This window comes from Camarhynchus parvulus, chromosome 3 (assembly GCF_901933205.1).
Source record: "Camarhynchus parvulus chromosome 3, STF_HiC, whole genome shotgun sequence".
NCBI classification, from domain to species: Eukaryota; Metazoa; Chordata; class Aves; order Passeriformes; family Thraupidae; genus Camarhynchus; species Camarhynchus parvulus.
The window spans coordinates 2888966-2905903 of record NC_044573.1 but is presented as its reverse complement, the minus strand read 5'-3'; the positions used below and the strand labels follow the sequence as shown (position 1 = coordinate 2905903).

General features: G+C 46.3%; 1 long non-coding RNA gene across 1 annotated transcript in view; it reads left to right on the top strand.

Moving 5' to 3' along the window:
* LOC115902263 overlaps positions 1-16938 on the top strand; it is a 430874-nt gene that overhangs the window by 400830 nt on the left and 13106 nt on the right. The window contains exons 5-6 of the long non-coding RNA XR_004060604.1: positions 10623-10816; positions 13198-13247. This is a non-coding gene — a long non-coding RNA (uncharacterized LOC115902263). The remainder of the gene's footprint in view (positions 1-10622; positions 10817-13197; positions 13248-16938) is intronic.

Here is a 16938-nt window from a genome sequence, read left to right as displayed (position 1 = left end):
TGCATTTCCTTGGGGAGCGTTAGCAGGAAAATCCTTCCTCATCTATTTCTTCAACATCTTCAAGTCCAGCAGCAAAAACCTCCAGCTTCCCAGTGATCCTGATCCCGATTGCTAATAGGGATTGTTTAGAGTTTTGAAGTTTAAAAGAGGTGAGAGGAGAAGGAGGAGGTGAAGGAAAAGGAGAAGGCCAGAATAGACCTATGAAACCAAGAATCCATACTAGAGATTTCTGAGGTATTCTGCCATAAACTGTTTTCAGCCCTGGTGCAAATCCATCAATTTTCAGGTTTTTAGTTTCAATTGATTTTAGGCAGAGATGTTCCTCTTTCAGAAGATTTCTTTCAATCTCGTGCTTTTCTACAAGTCTGAAAAGAAAAAGAAAAACAAGAACCAAGAAGGCGAGGTCATATGGGGGGCTGAAAAATCCAGATCAAACAGCAAAGAACACCCGATTAGAAGCCAACACATTTCTCTTTTCAGTATCTCTGAAATTGTTTGGCAGGCTTAATTAGAAACAGGTGCAAGCTATAATATTTATTGCAACAATGCATCATTTTTGTCTGTTTCCAAGGTCATTGTTCCAGCCAATGGGAAGCCAGCAACCCACAGGGAGTATAACTTAGTCTATATGGGTAAAATGTGAATTCCTTAACCCTTTATCTAATGGAATGAAATACAACATTGCACAAAGAGCAACGCTGGCAAAACAGAAAATCCTGTGAGGAGTCTGCCATGATAACAGGTTCCAGTGGAGTAAGTGACATCACCAGCTGAGCTAATAGGGAGCCTTAGGTAAAATCGAGTGGGTACAGATAAGGAAGGAGAAAAACACTTTTTTTTTTTTTTTTACTACTGCTCTTTCCAAGGCTGGATTTATGTGGAATTGCTGCAGCAGGAGCCCATGATCGTGTTACCAAGCTCTGGTCTCACGGGCAGGGCTCAGCTCAGCTTAGCAATGGATTCCTTTGGCTCCATCTGAATCCAGAGGGACTGGGCTGGGCTGGGCTGTGGATGCTGCTGCACTGAGGCACCCACAGCAGCCTGTGTGCTGCCAGGTGAGTGTTCTGGGGCTTTCCAGTGAGACAAGCCTGGGAAAGCTTCCTGCCTGTGCTGCAGCAGGTTTAGAGAGACAAGGTCCATGTGCTTCTCTCCATCTGAGGGACTGGTCCAAGCAGGATTTCTCCTGGTCCCATGGTGATTCCAGTGGTTAACAGTGCCCTTGGTTGTGAAAAAAAGCCCCATTTTCAAAGCCTTCACTTAATTCTCTCTTGTGAGTTTTTCTCAATAATCTTTGCATGACTTCTTTGTGCTCTTGCGCTCGTTTGGGAGTCAGGATCTTCTTTTAAACTCTATTTTATTCCTTTTAAATGTGACAAATATAAACATGGAAGCAAAGCAGCTCATGTTAATAGCAGAGATGTGTGAAATCACGGTATTTTAGCCTTTTTGCAAGAGCTGCAGGAAGTTGCCAATATTTTTTACAGACAGAAACTATTCTTTTCACCTTCAAATAATCACACAGCATAAAACCTGTGGGTATTTGTGTGTCTTTGAGTAGATGCTAAAGGTAGTGAGGAAATACAGACTCTCTCTTGAGAATTTCCACACCCTGGGTCCTCATTTGTTCTTTTGGCACCCACAGCTCCCTCAGAGACACCTCAAGTCATCACCTGTCCTATGTCTGTAATTAATTACCAATGTTCTGTGTGATCCTAGGAACCACTCTTGAGAGAGTATCATCTGTCCATTAAATGCAGAAGTAACATAATCCAAACACATCCCATTGATGGATTTGGGATTGAATTCTGAGTGAATGTTTAGGGAGAGAGACCCTGCATCCTTTTTAGAGAGCTCAGTAGAAGAAATTATTCTCTTTAGAGAGGACTCCTCCTCCCCAGCAACCCCAGCAATTTCCCAGCACTAAATTCTTGGGAAGTTCAGACCTAACTGGAAACTTTGCAGCTCAGCATCCTTTGCTGATTTGTTCCCTTTGGTGATTTTACTCTCTCACACTTTTTAACTGAGCCTGGCTCCTGGCTTGCAAATCCTTTTAGTGGTGGGCTGGTGATCTTGCGCATCACCCTGTGCACCGCAGCTTTGCTCAGGTAATCTGATTCCTGAAGAATTTGTGAAATCCCCTCCTCTGTCTCTCCTCCTTGCCTGGAGCACAGGGCTCCTGCAGGGCTGCTCTGAACCTGGAAATCTCTCATATTCTACAAGCCCAGGCTCCTGCCAGTGTGTCCCAGGTGTGTGCAAGGAAGAGCAGAAGGGAAACAAGGAGATTGTCCTTGTCCAAGGCCTGCTGGGATGGCAGCTGACATCCTGGGAGCATCCCTGGGCCAGGGAGCCATGAGGGGAGGGCACTGGACAGGCGTTTCAAGCCTGTGTTAGCACAGCCCTGCAGGAGAATCCAGCATGGGTGAATGTGTGGGATGTGGAGGAGCAGGAAGGGTTTCTGCAACATGGGAAAGAACCAGCACTCTTGGGACTTGTAGGAGCACACTGGGACACTGGGAAGATGGAATAGTGATCCTGGGAGGCTCTGGTCAGTCGGGCTGTTCTGCTTTGTGTCCTGTGTGCTAAGCCATGCCAGGGTTGTGCTTTACTGGGAATCAGGCAGCTCAAGTTACAGGTGAACGGCTTTAGTCTTGGGACATTTCTGCATTGTACTAAACTGAATAATTCCTTTCTTTCTTTTTTTCTTTTTTTTTTTTTTTTGGCTCATTGATCAAGCTGCTTTTGAGAAAAGTGATACTTTGCATATCTGGCTAAGTGCTGTTAACAGCCTCTGCCTGCGGTTTGTTAAAATTAAAAAAAAAAAAGAAAAAGAAAAAAAAAAAGAAGTGTGATCTTGCTGGAGAAGTAATTTGCTTCTCTCCAACCAATGATGGCTTGCACTTTATGCAAATTGGTATCTAGGGACAACAAATCCCATTTAATACATATGCATAGTTCATAAAAAAAACGACGTGAGAGAAAGAGAAAAAAGATAAAGCAACGAGTCAGCAAAAGAACAGGTTCCGAAGAAATTTATTGTCCCAAATTGGACATTTGTAACAGATGATGTGAACAAGTGTTAACTTTGTTTTCAGCAGCTCTTCACGTACATTCACTAGACATCACACAGATTATGTTTTAAGGATCTGAACTGTAATAAAAAAAAGTGTCTGTGGGCTTTGGAGTGTTGTGTTCCATATGGTCGGGGAAGTGCGGAGTTATTGCGACAAGCATCTTGTGCAGCTCATTACGTGCGGCGGTGTGAGCTGCGATGGCTGCGCATCGCTATAGGGTACGTACATGACATCCCACAGTCAGCAGATAGCAACTGGAAATGAAAGATATGAAGGCACAGAGTACAGCTTCAGGGAACATGTTAGACAAAACATCTGCTGGTATCAGAAAGCTGCATTATCAGATCATTGTGGCCATGAATTTTTTATAAAGACTTTTTTTTTTTTTTTTTTTTTAAAGCTGCAACTTTGAAAGTGACATTTTGTGAGAAAGTTTTTGATTGAAGTGTGATGTCAGGAGAAAGGCCAGTCTAGTTTATTATCTGTGTAAGAGCAGCGTGAATCAGCTCCTTTCTCCGAGCAGTTGAGCTGGCCATTCATGTACTCCAAGTGCTGCTCCCCTTCTGATCTCACGGCTGATAAAACCTCGGCCCGGGTTACAGGCTGTAGCTTCAGTACCAAGGAGTTTGCAAAGTTTTTGTTGCTTGGCGTGGCTGGGGGCTGTTGAACAGAAATCACCCAAGAGGCAGAACTTTCTGTTGGTAGGAAGGAGCACAGAATGTTTCACACGTGCAGAGCACAGAGAGGAGAGCTCAGCATCCTCAGCTCATTGCCCCCGAGCAGGACCCGCGCAGCCTCCGGGTGCTCTGTCACCGCCGCAGCGCTGAGCATCAGCCACTCTGCCAGGGATGGCCACAGTTAAAAGTCAGAATCTTCCCCCCAGGCTGTTCCTTGGAGGCGTTGCCGTGAGCTGTGGACACCGCCCTGCTCAGAGGGGCCTCCCACCTCCTTAACATTCCTGGCGGTGCCGAGGCCAGTGGGATGGCACGAAATGTATGTGCATAGTGTAACTATTTACATTAACTGGACAGGCATTTTCCATCCTTTCACCTCTCCTGACCCAGCTGGGAATTTTCCTGCGGCAACAGGTACCAGCGGAAAACCTGTCTCTGGCTGACCTGCAGATGTTCTCTCTCTCTCTCTGTCCAAAAGTGAGCAGACTGTTCTGTGCTGATTCACAGAGTTATCTCAGAGAAAAGACCAAATTTACCCTGAATTTTGGGTCTTCCTTAGTCTTTTTCCTGTTTGTGTGTAACAGAGGGTGGGAGACTGGAGGGACATGTCTAAAAGCATTCTGACTTATGAAATAATTTAGTTGTCACAGGATTTTTTTATGCAGCGCCGTTCATTAATGTAACGGGGTGGTTTGTTACACTGGTACTCAGGGAGCCTGGGAGTGAGGGATTTTTCTGGCCTGTCCTGTTGCTGAACAAGGCAATCCTCTGCTGAGGGACTGGGCTGCTGAGAGGAACGGTGTTCCCTGGGATGAAACCCACCCAAGCCATGGCTGGAACAGCATTTTCCCAACTGCTGCCTTGGAGAAGCAGCAAAACCCAGAAAGTGTTTGGGACATGCAGGCCTAGGCTTGGCTGTGTCACCCACACAGGAGCTACATCAGGAAGGTAATTCAGTGTTCTCACCATGGTATAAAAATAGCCTTAATGGGTTTTTGTGATTGCTTCCTTGGGAGGAGACTTTTAGAAAATGCTAAAAGATGTATTTAATGAAAAAGAAGCAGATCAAAGCCGAATAGCTTTTCCTCTTTTGTTGTTCGGTTTTTGTTTGTTTGTTTGTTTGAAAGAACCAGTTTAATTAGAGTTTGGAGGTTTATTATGAGTGGAAATTTTGATTTTAAACTTGCTCATAGATGTGGAAATAAAAAGCTGAATGTGGATCTGCATGTCCCAGGGGCCTCTCTGCCAGACTGGCTCATATCCATGAGTCCAGGTGAGAAGCTCCCAAAGCATGGGATGCTCGCCTTGGAGGGGGACGAGGAGTAGAGCTGGCTTTACCTGAATCCTGGTCATGAGGACATTGTGATAGCTATGAAAATGTGCATCAGAGGCTGTCACATTTTTAATGTTCTTTAGGAGTGCAAAGCTCTTTTGTCTGGAACTGTTCCTGTCCTGGCTGCAGGAAGCCCAAGGAAGAGCCTCTGCTGGGCTTGGGCACTGCTCAGCTGGGAACTTTGCTGGGCAAGCTCATCTGCCCACACTGGAGAGGTTTCCCTGTGTCCCAGCATCCTGGTCTGTCACATGACACATCCCTGTGTGTCTGGAGTTAGGAGTGTGGCAGTGCCACACAAAACGAGACATCAACCAAATTTCTTCTTAACTGTTGTCGTGTGCAGTGACCCCACACTGAGCCAGGCTGGGCCTGCAGTCAGTCCTGGCTGTGCCGCTGTGAGTGCAAAGCCTCAGAAACATGGAAGTGCCTGTCTGGGCAGGTACTGATTCACCTGCAAGCCAACAATTCCACATGGAATGATGGGTCTGTGCTGGGCAGAACCGTGGGTTTCACTGCAGAGCCTGGCACGTGCACATAGAGTCCAACCCCTCCCCTTTTTACACCTTCACTTTTAGTTTGAAGGATTTCCTTGGGTATTCTTCAGCCTTTCTCATCTCTATGAGCTCTCCCTGGTAGCAAAAATATTTCTGAGCAGGTTAGTGATGGAATAGACATGATTCCATACAGAGCATGTCTGTGTATGTGTGTGTATATATATTAACAGATGTGCATATATGTATGCAAATTTGGCAATGCATAGAATAATTGTACCTCACTTATAGGTGGCTTTAACCTGGGAGCAGGCAGAGGGGGCACAGAGCAGGCCCTGCCATGCAGCAGGAGTGTGGAAGGATATTATGGACACACAGCTAACGAGAAGGGAAGGGAAGTGGCTGGAGGCTGAAGGGATATAATGGGTCCCCAATGTGGCAAGCACATATGCTGCCACACAGCAAATGCAAAGTGCCACCACCAGTGACAAGTGGATTGCACCTAAGGAAAACAGCTGTGCCCAGTGCCCAAACCCAGTCAGCCTCCCGACCCCGCTGTCCCTGCTCTGATGTGGATTAAACTGGTCAGGTCTGGGAGCCTCTCTGAGCGTGCCTTGCGCTGCAATAATGGCTCAGTAAATCTCTGAACACCTCTTGCACGGCTGCCTCTTTTGCATTTGCAATCTTGCATTTGTGGGATTGTTTTATTTTGTTTTATCTTAATTTATTCTGCTGCACTCGGCATGGCGGGAGCGCTTTGATTATCTGTGTAGATCATTGCATGGTTTAGTGCAGTTCTGTGTCACAAACCCTCCCACATAACCCTGCTATTTGTTCATAATTTTTCTATTTTGAAGAAACATCCTTTGACACCTGAGCTGGATCTGATTTTCTTAGGCATAAATATAATTGTCCCTGGTGAAGAGCATCTCCCTGACTGGTCCCATCCCCTCTGTATATATTTGAATATATAAAATATTAATAAATGATGCCAAATGTTTAATCATATCCGTTTGACTCTACGAGGCTCGGTATATGTAGGCTTTCCTGTTAACTGCCTCTGTGATATCTACATACTGCTGATTTGTTGTTGAGCTGGAGTTTTAAAAGCAAAATAAAACTGAGGTTTGCAGTTTGATTTGAATTAATCAGGTCTGATTAGACAGGAACACATCAGGCTGTTCTGGAAATCCCTGAATCTCTCTAATTCAATTTCATGCGTTATTCAAAAAGAAATAGTTCATAGCTTAAGCAAAAGTGCGATTTATTTAACACTGTTTTTTTCAGAGTGCTAAATCTTATGGAGGGGGGCATCGTGACGATGTTCAGGGTGTAGGAAAGAAAGCATTTTGTTTTATGAAAATACAGATATTTTAGAATGGAGTCACCTGCTGGTAGATCTCATAAATGTACATAAAAGGATGCTCCCTAATATTATTAGTTTGGTTTTTTTTCTTCCCATCACCCTGGCTGTCCATCTAGGAAGCTTTGATAGCTGGAGCCACAAAACCAGAAGACTGTATTTAGTTTAATAAGCCAATTTAAAGAGAAAGGTTGGAATTATGTATGGCAGAGGACAATTATGCAAACTAAATGATTCTTCAATTAATAATGAGATCCATGAAAGGCAAAGGAGACAGGATGCTCCTGTGAGAAGGAGAAGGCTCCTGGTCCCCACCATGGCGTGGAGGGACGAGAGAGGGGCAGGAGCAGCTCCCAGACAGACCTGGAGGGGCTCTGCTGGGGGCATCTCTCCCGGGAAAGCCTCCAGTGGAAGTCCCAGTGGAAGTTGGGCATTCCTGGGCCGGCTTCCCCGGGATGCTCCCCATCTCCCAGAGCTCTGGGGCAGGGTGAGCCCCTCTCCGGCCCCACACTGAGGACGGGGAGGTCACAATCCCAACCCACCCTTCCCTTCCTGCCCTCGGGACAGACCCAGCCCCCGCTCCGGAGCCACCAGCTCGGCCTTCCCCAAGGAGCTCTGGTCCCTCTTTTCCGTGCCTGGCCGAGCCAGAGCAAGCCCTGAGTTAGAGATGGTGAAGAGCCAACAGTTCGCAGCCTGAAGCAGCGGCAGGAGCCGCAGGGAGAGCAGGAGCGCCGGGAGAAGGGGAAGCAGCGATTATCGGGAGTGATTGTTCGGGAGGGCAATAGTGGGAGGTGCTGTAAGTGACAGGGATTCACTACGGGACGCAAATCACTTAAGGCAAAGCCATTAGGATCAATTTAAAATACCAAAGAGGGAGGCTAAAGTGACAATAGCATATTTTAATTGAAATAACAAATATCATTCTGGCTTAAAAGACCAGGCAGAGTTACTCTATCTGAACACAGGAAAAACTTTTCCTTTTTAATAAAAAAAACCAAAGCAAAGATCAAAATGGAACTAAGAACTTTTTTCATAAAGTTCTTAAATCCCATCTATATATATATATATATTTCTAACGTTCTCTTTTCTCTTGACTTGATGGTCATATTATAAATGGAATTAACTACATTACTAATGCTTTAAATTTGATTTTAATAGAGCCTAGGGCTGAGGCATGGAATCAGCACATTAAAAGAAAAACACAGTTACAGGGACAATAAATAGCATGTCCAGATAAAGACTTTTATCTGTGTGTTAGTTTTCTTTATTGAGCTGAGTAGCCCGTGTACAGAGACTGGGGTTTTTACAGACATTTTTCCAAAGCTGAAGTCCACATGATGAGATTGTTACTGGTTTTGGCAGCAGCGATGTGAGCTTGGTAAAAGAGCCTGGCATGGGAATCCACCGAGTCCTGACATATCCCATTTGCCCCGAACTCTTTGATTTCTGCTCACAGAATCTGACATGTGTTGGGCATTGACCTTGCTCTTTTAAATAAGCTTATTTTAGAAGACCTCTGCAGAATGCTGTGTGTTTGGCCTCGATGTAAGCTGTTAGGGAAATGTAGTACAAACACAGAAGTTGTATGTTTTGAATGCCAGAGATGTTAAGCAGCAGAGCAGTTGGTAAAAGCTGTACTTCTGACTGCTTTCTGTGCTCTCAACACGTGTCCTGAAAGAAAAGAAAAATTATTTATCCTGCTTTCGTGTGAAGGTTGTTATTCATTTATTTTTAGCAGGAAGTTCAGGACCAGACTGCTTTTTCAGTCCTACATATTCCAACTTGGGCTCTCAGACACTCAGTGGAGCAAAAGCAGCTTTTTTGAAAAGTGACTGTCAGGGATGTCCTGGCTCAGTGTCTCAGTGTCCTGTGGAATCAGCCCTGGAAATGTCTCTGCAGAGAGGTGCTCAGGTACAGGAGTGACTTTTCCTTCTGGAGCAGCACCCTCACCCTGCATTTCAGGAAGGGCTGTAACCTTCAGTGGAGACCTCGTTTCCATTCATTACAGGGGAGCAGCTGGGGTGGAAGTTCAGCCCAAGGGCTGCAATCTTGCCAATGCCAGCAAGGAAACAAATCACTGGGCCCCAACATGGCAACACACACAGGAGAGGGATTGGAAGTGCCTTTAAGAAACAGGTACAAAAAATGTCCCTCGCTCAGCCTCTCTCTGCTCAAGCCACTGGAAAGCTACCAACCCCAGAAACAGCAAAAGCAGAAGAAAACTTGGAAACACCTGGGATGCTGATGTGGTGCCCACACTCCTGCATCCTTGCCTTGGGCTTTGAGCTCTGGAGCCTGGAAATTCAGTTAGCTGGACAATATATTCCCAGAAAGGGTTGCTGAGTCTTGCCATGCCTGAGGAAGTGGCAGTAATATTCTACAAAAAGGAAAGCAGGCATCCACTCACCAAACTAAATGTAAATTTCAATTTGTGGCCATGTGCAGCTCTTCAGGACAAAACGTGGCTCGGTGTGGAGCAAGGAAAGGCAGCTGAGCTGTGCCAGGACATTGATAACCCTGTTCCATGGCTCTGAACACTTGGCTCAGTTGGCTTCCCAAGCCCTCAGGATGGCCATGGAGACCCCACCTGTGGCACTGGGTGAAAGGCTGTGAGTGTTTCAGGGAGCATGTCCTTGGCTAAAGGACTCAGAAATGGATTTCCCCCTCTCTCTGCAAAGCCTCCTCCCTGATTCAGCAGCAGCACAGGGAAGCCCTCCTGGCCCATGAATAATTCATCTCCAGCGTGTGCAGGGGTTCAGAGCCTGACCCAGACAGTTTTTTAGGGAAATAAGTGAGCATCCTGCCATGAGTGCCAGTGCTGGTGGCTGCTCCATGGAGGATGGGCTGGAGCGGTGCCATCAGTCAGCAGGAGGGATGGCAGAGCTGCTGCCCCTCCTGCAAAGGGAAAATTCCCTCAAATTCCCTTCACCGGCACTCACAGGCTCATTTCGCCAGGGAAGTGGCTTTTATTTGTTGTGAGTTCTTCATACAGAACAAAACCTAAATAATGTAACATATTCTGGGCTCTGGGCAGATAAAAATTGAAAGGGCCGGGGTGTTTGTGCGAGTGGAATGATAGTGACAAGCACCACATGGGGTCCCCAAGGATGCTGCCGGGGGACTCGATCCGCATAAAATGATGAAAGACTCTGATGTAATGGTGCTCTGTGAAACAATTTGAACATAAATGCTACTTTCTGTCCCATTAGCAAATGACTGCCATTGTACCAGGATTTTTTTTTTTTTTTTGGTATGTGTTTTGAGCACACTGAGACCAAAAACTTGCATTGTGATAGTGCTGCAGGAAGATTTAAAGGTTGTGATGGACTCAAAATTGAAATGCAAATCACACTTTCCCACAACCTCCTGCTGAGGCCCAAATTTTTATGGATCAGGTCATGCAGTCCTGATGAAGAATCAGTGATCTGCCTTTCCTGGGATTCACAGATTAGTTGCAGCCCAAGGTATAATCTCCTTACAACAGAACTGTAACTTACCAAGTGAAAAGTTTGTCACTGAAGACAGTCTCCTTCTCCTACATTAATTTTTCCAGCTGCAGTGCCACTAAGGATCCTTTCCCAGACAATGCAAACACACACATCACAGCTCCCCACTCTGCAACATGCTCTCACTGAATATAAACACACTGTATATATTGATCCTCTCCCTCTTGCGTTTTTTCTTCCCCAGCGTGCAGGTGGTAAAACACTGACTGCCATGAACTTGATCAGGGAAAAAGAAAAAATAAGAAAAAGCTGTGGTTTGGAAGCAGCTGGATGGCAAACTGCAGGCTGGGAATGTGGCTGCCAAAACCACCACAAGGAGAGTGGGGCATAGAGGCATTTGTGGAGCATTCTGTTTGCTAATTGCTCATGGAATTTCAGGTAAGGAACATCCAATGTGGTTTGTTATAATAGGGAGTGGCCTGGGTTTTGCTTTCTAGGGTGGCTTTTTTCCATCATTATTATTTTTATTGCTATCATTACAAATGCCCAGCTCTCTGGCTGGGAGCACATTTCACAGAGGGGCTGTGGGGCAGCACAGGGCATTTTTAGCCATGCACATGCCAGGCAGTACCAGCACGGATCTCCAGGCCCTGCTGTGTCCCAGGGCAGGATCTGTTCCTGGCTATAAGAGGACAGATCCCTCTCAATGCTTCACCTCTCCAAACACAGGAATCTGCTGGAGGTTCCCAAGTGCTCTTTGTGGGCTCAGTTTGCAGCAGGTTTGAGCTGGTTCTCTGTGCCCTGAACTGCTGAGGATTCCCAGGAACCTTTTTGGTCACTCCTTTCCCTTCCAGCTTTTTAGAGATTCCTTCCATACAAAAATGTGCTGGAAATTACCACCAGCAGTGCATCTCTGGCTTGCATCTGGTTGCCATCCTGCAACTTTAACCAGTCTACAACTTACTGCTAATTATCTCCCAGCTAATGGTGATCCCTGCCAGTGCTGCAGCGATCCCGAGTCCATGGGCATTAACGAGAATTAGCATTTGTTGAGGGTCATGGTGGGAGCTGCCTGTCTGCAGCATTTCGGGGGTCCCTGTTGCTGGAATGTTTGATTGCCTCCTCTAGTAATTAGCACTGACACTAAGCAAGTTTTTCAGAGGTCTCACTTGGCTGTGCAGAGACCAAAGACACACTGGGCTCTGTCTCTGGTGAGCAGAAACCAATAACAATGTATTTCCCAATAATGATGCATTCCCCAGTAATGATGCATTCCCCAATAATAATGTATTTCCCTGCTTCTCTCCACTCCCCTGGCACAGGTAACAGAGTGCCAAGTGATGGAGTCAGTGGCTGTGCTGCTGCACTTTTCCCTGCTTTGTTGTCCTGCGTGAAATGCTCTTTCACTACTGTTTTAATGTATAGAGAACAATTTAAACATTTTAAGCCAATTGCCTCCTTGGGCTGGGAATATGATGGTAGTTAAAATACTTCAGGAATCGGACACACCAGCAGTGAGTAACTCTGGTGGGCCCTTCCATGCCTGTTCAAAAGAGGGTGCATAATCAGAATTAAGGCACAGGGAATACAGAGAAATACAGGCCCCTTGTAACCCTTGAGGGGTACATGAGCACATGGCTGGTGCTTCTTTAGGAACGCCCACTGCCTGTTTGGAAACAGAGGTGCTGGGGAGTGTCGCTGTGTCCCTGGTCACTTTCCCAAACGCGCTCTGCGGGGAGAGACGCGCGGCACATCCCGCCCGCGGCTCCGGCCGGCCTGGGCTGCAAAAGGAGCTGCAAAAGGAGATTTTTCCATGTGCTACTGTGCAGAGGAAGCTGCTCTCGCCCTCACCCTGAGGAAGATGAGCTCTAGGAATATGCAAGGGGCTTTTTTTCATAGCTCGGGGCCCAGGAGGGGAAGCAGTGGTCATGAGCAGAGGCTGGAACTTGGCTTGTTAAGTAAATCTCAGGCTGTAGCTGGTTTTAATTTATTTTTTGTTTTATGTGCAGGAGACTGGGCCTTGCAGGCCTGGCTAATATCAAAGCCTGGGGTTTTGTAGATTTTTAATCAAGGTCCACTTTGGGGGGTTCTGCTTTCAGGGCTCGCGGACGTGTAGGATTCTTTTGTCATGTTTTTCATTTTTTCTTGCTGCGGTGTCTGGATTTCTTTAGTTCAACTTTTCCATTCTTCAGACTTGAGCCAAGTGAGCGACTTCAAATTACCCAGCACTTTCCAGAGATGTTTTTTTCTGGTTGTTGTTTGGGGTTTTTTTAGTTTGGGATATTTTGGGGGTTTTTTTCTGAAGCAGACATGCAGTCCAGTTTCTCTGAAAATCACAGATGGCATTGCAATCCTACCCCATTGCCTCTCAATAATTTGGCATTCTTTGCACTCTCTGAATAGTTTATTGTTCATCAAATCTGTATGAAAGGAATTTTATATAAATTTTTTGTTTGTTTCGTCCCTCTGCTGGCAGGAAAAGTAAATCCCAAAGTATTTCAGCAGGTGCTATTAATATGCAAATAATGGAGAGTACACTGGGTCTAATAGACCTCCCAACTACATGGGAGGTGTCGCTGTTGGAGCAAATTAGCTTTCTGTAATTTGCATGCTTTTCACAGCCTCCTGGGATTATATTTTAGATCAGAGACAATAAAAGCATATGCTGTTAGTTTTAAATGTAACTAATTTTAGACTTTGAAACCATTTTAACCTAACTTCTCAGTGTTAAACTGTTATTTGCACAGAAACTTTCCACAGAGCTTGTAATTTGCACAGCCTTTCTGTTCCCCCATCAACTGCTCCATCTCTCTTTCCAGGTTGAAAGAGAAGAAGGGAATCTACCAGGTGGCTGCATCTTGAAAAACAGGTATTTCTTACAAAATCCAGATTGTCCTAGCCTGGTTCTGAGTCTGTATTCAGATCCTGATGGGGTCTAGATTGAGCTTTTTATGTCAAACATCTTCCCTCCCATTTGGCATCTCCGTATGGTGTAAATCCATCCCAGAAGGATGCTGTGGCCCCTGCTGGCTGCTCACGGAGGGAAGGGGCTGCTCCTACCATCAGAAAATCTTCTTTGCTCACCCAGCAAAGCAGAGTCCCTGAGCTGCTGTGGCACTAATGCCCAGTGTGGCTGCGCCTGCTGAGAGTCTGTTGGGAAACTCTGTTTGGAACAAACAGGAAGAAAAGCAGGGATTTCACAGCAGGCTCAGTCTGTAGAGCCTGACTGACTTGTACTGGCACATTATCAATGGCACTTCCCAATTGGTGTGGACAGCAGAAATGCCACTGCTGATGCCTGTGCTTTGGGACAATGGGAATGTTGGGGCCTATGGCGCTGTGTTATGTTCCAGGTGCTTCCATGGCTGCTTTGTGCTGGACTGGTCAGGTAGTGACACAGGGCAGCCACTGCAGCCCTGCCCCTTGTCCCCATCCTGCCCCTGTGGAGCTGGCAGGACCCGATTTCTGCTGCACAGGAGGAGGGCTGGGAGGGCTGGGAGAGCAGCTGCAGACAGAGCTGTCAGTCTGGGGAAGGTGCAGAGGCAGCCCCTGTGTTTTGTCCCAGTGCCCAAGGGTGAGATTTGGGAGCTCCCTGTGCACAGCTGCTCCATTGCCCATAGATCTCTGTGCAGGGTGTCCAGATCACTGGGGCTTGTGGGGTGGTGACCATCCTTTACTTCAGGGGGGACAGAGCTCAGACATGTGGAGGAGATGGCAGCCAGGTGGATCAAATTAAAGTTATCAAATTTATTTCTGCCATGGGAAAGGTGAGTGTGGCATGAGAGAGTGAGTCTGAGAAAGGTCCTTTGAGACAAGAAACTCTTGGGATATAGCCTTGGCCCTACAGCAATGTGTGGTGAGACTCATCTGAATTTTTGGAGCCACAACTTTGCCATCAATGTTTTATAGGCGTTTCACACAGACAATGTATAGAAGCAGTCTGTTTCCTAAGGAGTGCTCTTAAAGCTGGAAAATACTGGGTGCTAATTTTTTTCCCACATCTCACCCTAAATGTTTTCTAGCATTAATACCAATGACCTCCCACTTCTGCTGCTTTTTATTAATGGGATGTGGCTTGCCTGTTATAAGCCTGGGCACTGGAGTTGGAAGCACTTGCTTTATTTAAAAATGAAAACAAAAAGGAAGAAAAAAGGGCTCTGATTACTCAGGTGTCGACAGAAAAAAACTGCGATGTTGTGCCAGATGGCTGCATTTGTGAAGCAGAGTGTAGTCAGAAGGAAAGTGGAAGGAGACAAGGCAAGTGTACATCAGGAGTGTGAAAACATGACCAAAATACCTTCAGCCTTGTTTCACCAACACTGGATTAGGAGGCAACTGTGGTGAGATGCAAGCAAAGAAAAGCAGAAGGGGACACTGTTTGGAAAACAAAAATGTCTTTCACAAAAGCTTTGAATTAACAGAAATCAGGAGGTTTTGCATTAAATGGGCCAGTGCCTCGGAGCAGTGTGCCAAGTGCCACACGTGGCAGAGTGAGACAGGGATGGCAGCAGGTTGTGTCGGGCCCAGGGTGCCCTGGAGCAGGAGGTGCTGCTGCCAGGCACCGCCCGGTGCCCGCCGTGCCCGGGGGCTCCAGCGCTGCCCAGAGCCCGGGCAGGCTTTCCAGGGACGTGGAGCTGTGCTGGCTCCTCCCTCTGCCCGTGCCCACAGGCGGCACCCGGGAGCCCTCAGGGCGGGGGTCTGGCTTATGTGCACCCCACAGTGGGCACTTGTGACACCAGCCCTGGCTGGGCTGTGCCTCAGGCTGTTTGGACTCGTTCCCCACCTCCTGCAGGAGCTTCACTCGACTTCTGCTGCCAGGCCAAAGTCCGTGCCAAGCTTGTAAAAGCCAAGCCCTTGGCAGGCCCTTGGGCAGGGGCTTTGTTACCCTTTTATATCCTGAAACAGAGCCTGGGCACTTTCAACTTTGCTTCCATGCTGACACTTTTGGCTGTCACACAGGGAAAAGTTTAGAATAGTTTGCTCTCAGATCACAAATCCAAATTTTATTTTTTTTCCATGCTTAAGCATGGCTGGCTCTGCCCAGACTGCTTAGGAGTTCTACCCTCTCTCTGTGGTGTCTCAGGGGAAGAGGAGGCTTTGGCATGGGCACAGAGGGGCCACTCTCAAGGTGTGGCCTCTTGTCTCTTAGCCTTGGTTGTATCTTGGTTTACAAACTTGGTGGTTTGGCTTGGGTTTTGTCAGCAGAGTCTGAAATCCTGACATTCTTAGGCTGCACTTGATTAGAACACAGCCAGGAAAATCTGTGCCGATCTTCACCCAAACCATTTCCACACATCTGTCTCACCTCCCAACCCCAAAAGTACTTCCCCTGTTCACAGGTACTTTGAGCAATGAACTTGAGCCAAAGATACTGGAGGTAGGGTATGTTTCCAGCACCAGGCACAGAGAAAGTGGCAGGAACATGGATCTTCCTCTGATCCCTGCTCGGGTACAGCTAAAGCTTGAATGTGAGTTTCATTCTTTTATTTTTATAAAATCTGAATTCATACACTAACTTTGGATCAAAAGTTTATTCTCCACACCAGGGAGATGTTTTGGGTTTGGTTTTTTTTTTATTTGCTACAAACTGCATTGTCTTATTGGGGGAATATGTTCACAATTGAGAAAGAATTGCCTTTATTAACAAATCAAAAGCTTGTGCTGTCAAAACTGAAATCGTTCCACCTTTTTATGTGCAAATCAGAGCTTCTGTCAAACCTTCAGCCATGGTGCATTTAATTTGTGGAAATATAAAAATATCTGGCTTAATATTCAAATATTCTGCATGAGGAAGGAAATAGGAAATATTTGAAGTGATGCATTGCAGTCAAGACTCTAGAAAAATCAGAATTGAAAGAAATAAAGTAGTGCTTTAACAAAATTTATTTTCCCTCCTTTTGCCAGAGTTCAGAGCAGCCCTTAGAAGTGTGTTGAAGTTATACAGGTGTCTGAATATCTGGCTGGATCATGGCCTTTGGGAGTGAACCAAGCTAAATCCAAGTGTGTCCAGGGCAGGGGAGCTACATCCGCTGGGTTTTTCCTTAGGGGAGGGTCACAAGATGTTTATTTTTTTAATTAATGGCAAAGGTACTGAGAAACTTTTCAGTCAATTCGTTGAAGTTGGGGTTAAACAAAAAAAACCCCAACTACTGGTTCCAGGGTGGTGACTTATGTTTTGGAAGGTATTTGTAGAGAGGGTAAAATTCTAATTATCTGAAGCTGGGCTCTGGTTCTGTGTTTAGGTTTCCAAATAAAGAGCTGTGTGCCCAGCAAGGTGAGGCACCGATGGACTGAACCTGAGCTCCTTCCAGCACAAACAGTTTGGGTTTGAGCCTGAGGCAGCCCACACTCCCCCTGAGCCTGGATGCTGCTGCTTTCCTTCTGCTCTTTGAAGCAACTCTCCTGCTCTGGGCCTGGTTCTGTTGGGGGGACAAGGAAAACCCTGCAGAAGCACCTGCAGAAAGCCTTTTCAGTGTGCTGTGTCTTTAGCTGCATTTTGGCTGATTAGGGTTTTTTTCCTAGCATCCCAGCAGGCTAGTTCATGTTGAATTCCCAGCTCT